The sequence below is a fragment of the Pimephales promelas genome, chromosome 6 (assembly GCF_988280905.1).
Source record: "Pimephales promelas chromosome 6, fPimPro1.hap1.1, whole genome shotgun sequence".
Taxonomy (NCBI): domain Eukaryota; kingdom Metazoa; phylum Chordata; class Actinopteri; order Cypriniformes; family Leuciscidae; genus Pimephales; species Pimephales promelas.
In genome coordinates, this window is record NC_142774.1 from 34,044,908 (window position 1) to 34,055,838 (window position 10,931).

Sequence of the window (10,931 nt, forward strand, 5' to 3'; positions counted from 1 at the left end):
TACATTTGATTATACAAATTATGTAGTGCTGCAACACATTCTCACCCCAAGGCGTCACCTTTTCACCATGCTTCGATATCTGACGCTTTAGGCGCCCTTTAGCGTCAGCTACATGACGCGATCCTTTGGCGTCATCTAACTGATGCTAAAGGACAGGGCTGTAGTATTCGAGTCCGGTTGACTTGTTTCGGACTCGGACTTGTCTCGGTCTCGGCCACTGGTCTTGCCAAATATGGCTTTTGGTCTCGACCGAGTACAACATTTTTGTATGTGCGTTCATTTATTACTAGCATATCAGGGTAACGTTAACTTAGAAAATGCCCAAATTAACCGACCAAGTGCTCACTACAATGGAGCGTGTCTTCTCATGCTGTTACTATAGTTACTGGGTTTTGCGCACAATTCTAATGATTCCTGCAGGTCTCCCATTTATAATGTGGGATATTCCCGCAATCGTAATCCACACAGATTAGAAAATCAAATCATTCTTTTAATAACTGCCAGACGCAATTTCACAAACAGCGTGAGCGTTCAACGGTGCCGCGTCTTCTCATGTGTTGTGGAAGGCGCATCAAGCGCTGCTGCGATACTACACACTCGCGTTCAGGAGTCGGGACTTGACGGATATATTCACTTGCATTCGGGCCAGCAGTGCAACGTGAATAAAGCTTACCATTTTCACGTCTTTTTAAGTCTTACCAGTTTAACGTTCAAGCAATTTTAAACTATCAGTCCTCGTGCGCTCTCTGGGATGACTATGCGCCCATTCATAGAAAATCCACCTCAAGAACAGCTGGCAAGTAACAAAAGTTATTTTTCACGGATTGGCTATATTGCTTTAACACTCAAAACTGTGTCAATTTCGGTCTTCGTGAGTATAATATAAAGCATAAAACACATGCCAGTATAATGTAGAGAGAATCCATGCACTAGCTCTTATAGTGACAGTAACCATATGTGTCGGTCATTAATTTTGTCGTCAAAACAACAAAAGAGAGCTTTAAGTTAAAGGAATCAGGATTAATAGCCTATGTGTTTAATTTATTCAGGACTAAAATACTATCCAGTGTTATTTTCCATTTGATTACTTCATTCAGTTTCTGTCTATGAATACTAGTGTTAGACCTATTCAAAAATGTTTCTCTTTGTTTGTATCTTTATTGTATTTATTTGTGTAACTTTTTTCAATTTAATTGAACAATTTAAATCAAGCCTTGTGTTGTGTAAATTCTTAACAGCATTACCCCATTGTAAAAAATGCAATAAGCACAAACATTAAGGCAAGATAAATTTAATAATTTTGTTTGGCAAAAACCAAATTCAGGCCCTGAAGACTTTTTTTTTCTTTGTCCTGGACTCTGTCTTGACTTGGACTCAAACCTTTCTGGACTCGGTCTTAACTTGGACTCAAACCTCTTTGGACTTTTGACTTGGACTCTACTAGTCCTGGTCTTGGACTTGTCTTGGACTCGACAAAGGTGGTCTTGACTACAGCCCTACTAAAGGAAAAGCGTCGGTTAGATGACGCGGGTAGGTTTAGGTCTGGGGTAGGGGTAGGGTTACACGCGATCCTAGGGCGTCATCTATGTAATTATATGCCGTGAACTAGCTCCACGGAATATTAATAATCAATCCTAACTTGTTATAATTGATTATGAATATTTGGATCAGTTAATCGGGTTAACTTGATGTAGCTACATTACCATTACAACCAATTACCCGGTTCATCCAGTGAACACTCAGTATTGGTTATTTATTTAATTAATTAATAGAATGTACATTTCTGGGGCATGGGAAGTGTCTTTTTTATTAAGTACTACTAAGAGCAAGTAGTCAAGATCTATGATTAGTGACTCCAGATATGAGTTTGAGACATGGACAACTTTACATGTGATATGAAAAAGACTTTATTAACAACTAGACTAAACATTTAAACTACTCGAAAATACACATACATACATGCATACAGTTTACCAAGGGAAAGAGGGCTGAAGCAGAATACAGGAAAGCCAGAAGTCATAGCATTGTTTGATGTCCAGCAGATCAACATCCTGAGCAAACCATCAGTTTTTTTTCTAACACACCCTTCTTTAAAAGGGGTAAGGATACTTAATGTATCAAATGAGACTGAGTTTGATACTTGCATGTCCCGTCCATTTGAATTAAACTGTCCTGTGGCAATTTGTTGAAGCTCCAGTTGATCTTTGCTGATGTGGTCTTGATGAGAGAGAGCCAGTGGTAGTCAGAGGATCGTTGTGGAATGGAAAGACAATGCAGCAAGCTTGGAGTCCTTGAGGGACTAGTTCAGGATCATCTTCACGTTATGACTTCTCAAGAAGGCCCAAGAGATCCAGAGGCTCAGAGAGGGCTAAGAGGACGAGAGCATTTGTTTTGAGCTAAAACTGGTGATGAGACATGAAATTTCAATGGTATAAAAATGTTTGATGTAAAAACTTTATTTAAAGCAAAAATAACTATACTATGATACATATCATTATTGTGAAATGATATTACTCGTATTGTGATTGTGTAAAATTTTGGTCATATTGTCCACCCCTAGAAAAGACTATCGCATCTTCCGTTTCATGCCAACTTTAAAAGACTCAGAGCACAGAGAGATGATTTTGTGTGAAATCAAGCAGCTCTGAGATGCAGAAAACACAGAATAACAAATTTCTTGCAAGTTAGCAAACACACTTCACTCTGATACATGCATTTATTTCATTCAAATGCAGCCATATCGCGATTTCAGTTTTAGATTGATTAATCATGCAGCCCTTGGGGTTGGTGTCCGTCCAGAGTGTATTAGTTCACTTAATCTATTTAAGTCTTAGAAGGCAGCTGCCCGTGTAGGAAAGCTGACTAGGTTTTGGAACACGTACGGAGAGAGTATATACAAGGAGCCTGAGAGGAAAACGAGCAAATTAAAGAGCGAGAAAGAAAAAGGTTGTTGTTGTGAAGATTCGCACCAGTGCCTGAGAAGTTTTGAGAACAAAAAATGATACCCAAGCTTCATTTCACTCTTTCTCACTCTCCCTCTCCTGTTCTTTCCACTATATTCAATCATCATTACGACTGTCTCCTAAAGTTAGAGGCAAAGAGAAATCTTCCTTCTCTATTGCATATTCTGCAGTCAGCAGAGGCTTAGACCCAGACTAGTATCATTCATAACTAATGTACTATGTGCCGGAGATGTTTTTTTTTTTTTTTTCTTTTGTACTCTGTGTACAGTGCATCTGTTTTCAGCTGTTACCAACAACTGTCAATATAGTTCTGGTTGAAGGATATACTGTGACAGTTGAAGAATATACTGTGACCAGTAAAATACAGATTGTATTCTTTTTGAATCCCTACCAAAGTAATTCATGATTGATGACTCTAAATAATAGGTCGACACATAGATGACACGACAAAACTCAGACTCAATAGGACTCGCCGAGCATGTTCAGATGTGCTCATTAGTTCATCTAGAAGATGAATTTCTCTGGACGGAAAATGTCTACAAAACATACTCGATATAGAGTCTTCTTTTTTATTAAGAAATGTTTATTCATAGAACTTGTTGACTTACCAAATCAATTACATAAAGCAGGCCACGCAGCTCATAAAACAATGGACTAAATTTAGATGCAATTTAGAGAAATAAAAAACAAAAAAACAAGTTGAAGTGAGGAAAAGACGCCTACGCATATCCTACACATCCTCTTATGGGTTGACAACAGAGCTGGTGCTCTCTCCTCCAGCTCAGAAAGGCTGACGTGTAACTTTATGAGCTCCCCATACATTATCTATATGCTAATGTACGGAAGGTCAATGAGGAACGAGACAAGAGGGTAAGTGAAAGGAGGGGGCTGAGAGAGGCAGCACACATGTATTGTAGGAGAGAGGAGAAAAGGGTTGCCGTATTGAAGTGTTGCCACGGGGTTAGTGCTTGAAATCTTAACAATAACCTTTATTGTCTGGCCTGCAATAACTGTTCTCAACCTCTGCCACTGCAAAAGAGAGAGAATGTGGAGATGTTGAATGTGACAAGTAATGGATAGGAAAAGAAGAAACAGTCACTTATACACTCACATATAAAGGAAATGAAAGGAAATGAGACCTTGTATTAGAGCCAGACAGTCTTCTCTGCACTTTATTTTGATGGAACCTTTTGGACATTCTGTTGACTATAAGTAGCCCAACTTTCCATTACATCTCTCTGTCTGTCTCTCTCTCTCTCTCTCTCTCTCTCTCTCTCTCTCTCTCTCTCTCTCTCTCTCTCTCTCTCTCTCTCTCTCTCTCTCTCTCTCTCTAAATGTCAACTAAAGCCACGTTTACACAAAGCCGGGTATTTAGAGAAACGAATATTTTTCCCCTCTCCGTTTTCAAAATAGCATCGTGCACACACCCGCATAAATACGCTGTCGAGTGCCATCATATCTATGCCAAACCTATGGGCGGCAGTGTAGGGAGAAGGATAAAGCCATGCAAGCCAATCAGAATCCCCAGAATCGACAAGAGAGAACCTAAAACGCCGTTTCTCCCAGTTGACACGACAACACATAACCGGCGTTTTCAGAAATCTCCACTTTGGCCGGAGTTTTTAGAAATAATCGTTTTCTGTGATAAAAACGTGGTTTTTGTGTAAATGAGAGGCCAAACCGCAGAGAAATATCTGCGTTTTCCCTTCGTGTAAATGGGGCCTAACTCTCATTAGACTAGTATTAGACTATCTGCTTAATATCTGCTAACTCTTGATTGATTGATTGATTGATTGATTGGTTGGTTGGTTGGTTGGTTGGTTGATTGGTTGATTGATTGATTGATTGATTTATTGATTTATTGATTGATTGATTGATTGATTGATTGATTGATTGATTGATTGATTGATTGATTGATTGATTGAATATTTAGCAAAATTTTGCAAACAAAAAACATCCATTTTCTTTTTTCAATAGTGTGTCAGTGTTGGCCAAGTTACTCTAAAATGTAATTAATTACAAACTACTAATTACACCTTCAACAGGAAAATTAGATTACTGTTGTAATTACGCTCTCTAAAAAGTATTGCATTACTTATTAATTACTTTCTTAAATTAATTTAATAATTTAATAATAATTCTGTCTGAATCCTATATTAACCTCAAACAGTTGAACAATATAAGAATTGACATGAAATTGCTCTTTTAATTATTTCAAATAAACAATAAAAAAATGCATTGCATGATGTTAAATACACTTTTGTTTTTTTTTTTATTTTGAATTGTTATACACTATTTAATGCAATTACATCAGATGCAGCTGTAATTAAAATAAACTTAAAAATTAAGAGTAAGTTCTTCTTTCATTTTTCAAGGGAATGTATAAATGCAACAACTTCATGTGTGACCAACTTAACAACTACCCGTTGCGAAATCTGTAAGGGGAGATATTTCGCCCTCACGTTCTCTCGCCTGGATTTCACCCATGAAATTTCACCAAGCAATGCAAAATGTGATCCACCGTAACAGTCAAAAATTGAATTTACATTTATATTATAATATACATATAAATCAATGAAAATATAATGATATTTCCTGGTAATGACCAATGGTAATGGTAATTGCTCTATTGAATCATACAAACACAGCGGTTGCATTTTGTGTTTAAGTTATCAACTGTATTAAAAATTCAATCAGATGGATTCATTATTAGCACCAGTTCTGTTCATTGTAATGGATTATAATATAATGAACATAATGAACACAGTTTTTTTTTAGTTTAAACAGTATTTTGTTTATTTATTTGGAGAAAAGCTGTGTAACAAGACTGTGCATTATCCCTTAAATATTTGTCTTGTTAAAATAGTTAATTTTTCTTGTTTCAAAACTAAGTTGAATAATGCGTCCAGCTGTTTGTTAGTGCAAAAAAGACTATATATACAATAACTTGTTTTGTTGAGAATATACAGTACTTTTAAGAAAAGGAATGTGTGTAGTGGAAGATACTGCTGTGAACTTGAATCTACTGCACATGTAGAAAATCCATACTAGCTTTGTTCCCATTGGCTTATTTTTCTAATGCCGGTGCATGTGTGATTGGTGTTTGTCAGACCCACGCTGCACAAATTGACATTGTCTTTCTCCGACAGTAGTGTATTGCCAAGGTTAACTGTGCTCGGTTGATTATCTTGTCTCATCGATTATCTGACCGGTTGACGGACACCTGCCGATAACAAATATTACACTTCAGCAAGCCAATGTCACATCGTCACCTCCCACTGACAAATACATAGTCAGTTTTGACAGAACATTTTCATTCCGTTTGACTACAGACAATGCAGGAAAAAAACTATAAAGTGAATGTTTTGGATTTAAACATGGCAGATTTCCCAGTAAATCCATAAACATTTCCCCCCACATCACTATCTTATGCATATTCAAGGTGAATCAAGCCCGTAGGGGTGTGCAAATTGGCAAATTATTTACATATGCCATTCATGTGCAAACAAAAGCAAAATTTACATCACATTGAATCCAGGAACCGACTCCAAACCGCTGTGAGCTGAGATCTCACGGTGAGAGTATGATTATGTGGTGTGTACCTTAGATGGCTGGTATATTCATTTTAAAATCCATATTTCAGGCCCGGTTCCAAGACTTTGATGGGTAAATAACGGCCCGTTTTAACAGTTAAATAGACGGTGGAAGTCTGTGAAGCTCTGGGCTGCAGTTATATTCCAAGATAAGCTTATTGGATATGATGGAGAATTGCTCTACACATGACCTTGCTGCTTCTATCGGCTCTTCTCTCTCTCTCTCTCTGAAACTCTCTCCCTCTCGCTAATGTTTGCCAAACAGTGGAATATCTGGAGCTCCATTTGGCCTCTGTGTGTTATAATCCACATGGAAATAAAACTGTTAGTTAGAGTTAAAGTTCTTGCAGCTGTCTGCCAATACGCAGAGGAAAGGAGGAAGAAAGAGAATGAGAAAGGGTGTGGGTGTGTTAAGCATGTCCCATTTGGTATTTTGCAGCTAAAGAAAAGATGGAGAGAGTGAACAGAGAGAGTGAGCGGAGATAAATAGAACACTTTGTGTAAATGTGTCTCACTTCATATCTCTTTGCTGAAGGTCCCTGAGGTCTCGTGTGGAGAATGGTCAGAGTTCAGCGGGGTATTAGATTGGGTCTTTGACTCCAGGGGAGAGCTGTCCCATAATGCTCCACTGTGTAAAAGCCTACCCCAGTCTATCACACAGCACATTACACAACAAAATATTACAACTTTCCATCTCCAAAAAAGCAACCGCTGAACAGTGGTACAACATCTTTTATCTGGCCTTATCTCCGTCTACATCTCTCTTTCTGCCTGCCCTTCTCGCATAAGTAAATACTGTGCAATGCAAAATGCACTGATGAGAGGAAAATACAAACTTCTTAATGTGTAAATATTTGTATGAACGACTGTGGCATAAACTGAACAAATTATATGATAATAAATAATGCACTTTTTTAGGCAGTTACTATTAACTCCCATTATAAAGCTTGGAAGAGCCAGGACAGTTTTTTAATATCACTCTTATTGTGTTTAACTGAAAGAAAGTCATATACTGTACAGCTAGCATGGCTTGAAGGTAAGTCAATTATGGGATATTTATTGGGTGAACTACGCGTTTAAAGGGACACTGTGTATTTTATTCGTTTTTTATTACTTTTTTTATCTAAAATCAATATTTTTATTCATAAATATGTCCTCGATGGTCTACAAATACCCCTGCCAATGATCTGACTTATCCTCTTAAACAAAGAATTTATTATCTTGATATACATGGGACGGGTATGGCTTCCATGTCGTTACACCATCTTGTAAAACTATAATAGTAGAGAGGGACAAAAAGTAGGCCAACGCGTTTCCACAACTCGTTTCGTTTAGAGCCAGCGTCACGTGACTGAAAGCAGCATAACCGGACCAGCAGATTAAGAGTCACTGCTTCGGCAAGTTTAAAAGGCTGCACTGCATGGTTATTTATAATTGAGGACCATACTTATGTGCAGCCACAGGAGTGGAGATTCCAAAAAAACAAGGTTTAATGTCGGGATAGCTAGGCGGCAGGGGCAATAATAGACGAAATTGAGTGTAAAGCCTTTGACGAAATATTTGCTTACTTATGTTCCAAGACAACCCATCTGTCATAGGACATTTGAAACCCAAGAGATGAAATTTCTGTCATAATTTAAACTTGACAATCTTACTGCGTTTCACCTTTGTATAGTAGTGCAGGACAGACATCAACAGCATCTGCTCTCAGGAAATACAAAATGTGCCTTTAGGCATGCACAGTGCATTTATAAATACACAGATACATGTTTTTAACAGATTATTCATGTTGATAACGATTTTTTAAATAATAACCAGAGAATTGTGTCCTTGAGGGGTTTGTTTAAAAATGGATGTTTTTTTTTTTTAAGACAAGCTAAGACATAGATGCTCTACATGTATTTGATGTACAGTGGTACCAAAAGTTTTTGGACAGTTAAACCACAGATATGTGGGAATTTCATTGCATTAAATAATGAAATATGAGACTAAGCGACATATATGGAATTAGTTTTAACCAACTGGACCCAAGGTTATTTTTAGTGGATGTATGAAGTCCGTTCTCATCCAAAAGGCAGAGTGTGTGGACAGGAGAAGCACTAGGACTGACCTCGGGTGCACTGCCCCATCAGACAGTCTGCACCCCAAAAACCCCATTTGTTTGGAAGCTCTAGGAATGAAGTCCATCCAGTCCCACCCCACAGAACGTCTGGCATAATATTTAAAAGCAGACTTGCCACGCTTAGAGTGAACCCTTGGTATTTAGTTGATGTGATCCTAATAATCTGTTTATATTCAGTGAGCATGTCTCCAATGTATTGAGGTCCTAGGCCATTGAGTGATTTCTATACCAGTAATATTACTTTAAAACAATCCTAAATATAACTGGGAGCCATTGTAAAGACCTGAGGATTGGTGTGATGTGTTCATATTTACTGGTTCTGCTCAGAATCCTGGCAGTAGCATTCTGTATAAACTGCAACTGTCTTATGGTGTTTTTGGGAAGGCCAGTGAGGAGTTCAATGCAATAATCCACCCTGCTGGTTTAGTTATTGCTTTGACATGACTACTGAAACTAGGTCTGACTCCAGAATCACTTGATTTTAATTGTTTGATCCCTAGCGTCAAGGTATGCTTTCACCTTCAGAACATATTTGTATTGGTTTAACTGAAGAAAGTTTTGGCACATCCAACTGTTCACTTCATCAATGCATTGGCCCAGGGAGTCAATGGGGCTGTAATCGTTAGGCGATAGGGCTAAGTAGATCTGTGTATCATCTGCATAGCTGTGGTAAGCAATTTGGTTGTTTTCCAGCCTGTAAAGATGTATGTTATGATTGACAGTGTCAAATGCAGCACTAAGGTTGATTTGGATGTCCAATTGTCAAAGTATCCATTTGAGATTTAAGAATTTGTTCAGCTGATTGAAGACAACTTTCTCAATGATCTTGTCTATATTTGAGATTTGTCTGAAATTGCTCAATCCCGATTGCTCTTTTTCAGGAGGTCCTTGACAATGGCAGTTTTAAGGGACTTTGGAAAAGTCCCATAGAGAAGTAAAGAATTTACCACCTGCTTTTAAGCAGTTTAACACACTTTTAAAAAAGGAAGTGGGGAAGTCAAGGGCACAGGTTGATGTTTTGATGTGCTGTACTGTTTCTTTAAAAAAATGACCACTAATGTCTTCAAAATCAGACATAGTAACTTTTTGTGGATGTGGTCTGATCTGTCTGACCTCAATGCCACACGCGGATATGCTGATCGCCGCTTTCTGATATTGATTTTCTCATAGAAGGAAGCAAACTTCTGCAGTGCACTTGCTTTCTGAAAGCATTTCACTAGGAATCTGGCTTGGGGGGTTGTTAGACTCTACAGTAGCAAAAAGAGTGTGTGTGTTGTTTATGTTTCTCTTTATAATATTTGAGAAGAAAGTCTGTCTTTGCCTAGTTCCACATTGAAAGCATGGGGGCTGTCTTTATAGATGTTATAATGGACTACAAGTTTTTTTTTCCAAACACATGCTCTCAGGTTTTCTGGATTGTCTTTTCATATTTTGTACTGCTTTTGAGTTTCTCCAAGGGTTTGAGTTTCTTCTTCCTGACTTTCACAGGAGCAATATCATCTATTACACTCTGGACTTGTGAGTTAAAGGACTCAAGGAGAGAATTCACAGAGTTCACAGGTATGCTTTCAGGCCTTCATAAATAGCACACTAGTGTTCTCATTGAAGCATCTCTATTTGACAGACACAGATCTAGCTTCAATAGTAGGAGAGATCAATATGTCAAAGAAAATACAGAAATGATCAAACAGTTCTACATCCATAATAACAAGCATGAACAAATAAATAAATAAACGTGAAATGTTTAGACCCTTACTGTTAAGTAAATCTAGAGTGTGCCCACGATTGTGTGTGGGTCCATGTACATGTTGAGTCAGATCAAAAGTATTTAAAACATTTATGATTTCTTTTGCTACATTGGTTTCTGCATTATGTATGTGAATATTAAAATCCCCAGCAATAGCAAAACAGTCCAACAGTCCAAGGAAATTGTTGATAACATCTCCTCAAAGTCCTGAGAAAAGGCTAAAGAGTTTTGAGGAGACCTGTAAATGATAAGTAAAATTCGTTGGGCACCTTTTAACAGATATTCGAGAAGACAGGTCATTCCCAAATTATACTTGCTTACATCGACAGAAATCTTTAAATAGCACAGCTACACCCCCACCTCTCCTACTCACTCTGAAAAGGCTCATAAAAGTAGGCCTGTCACGATAAAAAATTTTGCTGGGCGATAAATTGTCCAATAAATTATTGCGATAAACGATAATATTGTCGTTCCAAGACCATTTACATCTAAAATAATGATAATGG

At 37.8% G+C, this 10,931-nt stretch overlaps 1 long non-coding RNA gene across 1 annotated transcript in view; it reads left to right on the top strand.

The window, feature by feature from the left end:
* LOC120481160 (uncharacterized) overlaps window positions 1–10,239 on the top strand; it is a 275,415-nt gene extending 265,176 nt beyond the window's left edge. Inside the window, exon 5 of the long non-coding RNA XR_016169034.1 lies at window positions 10,167–10,239. This is a non-coding gene — a long non-coding RNA (uncharacterized LOC120481160). The remainder of the gene's footprint in view (window positions 1–10,166) is intronic.
* The last annotated feature ends 692 nt before the right edge of the window (window positions 10,240–10,931 follow it).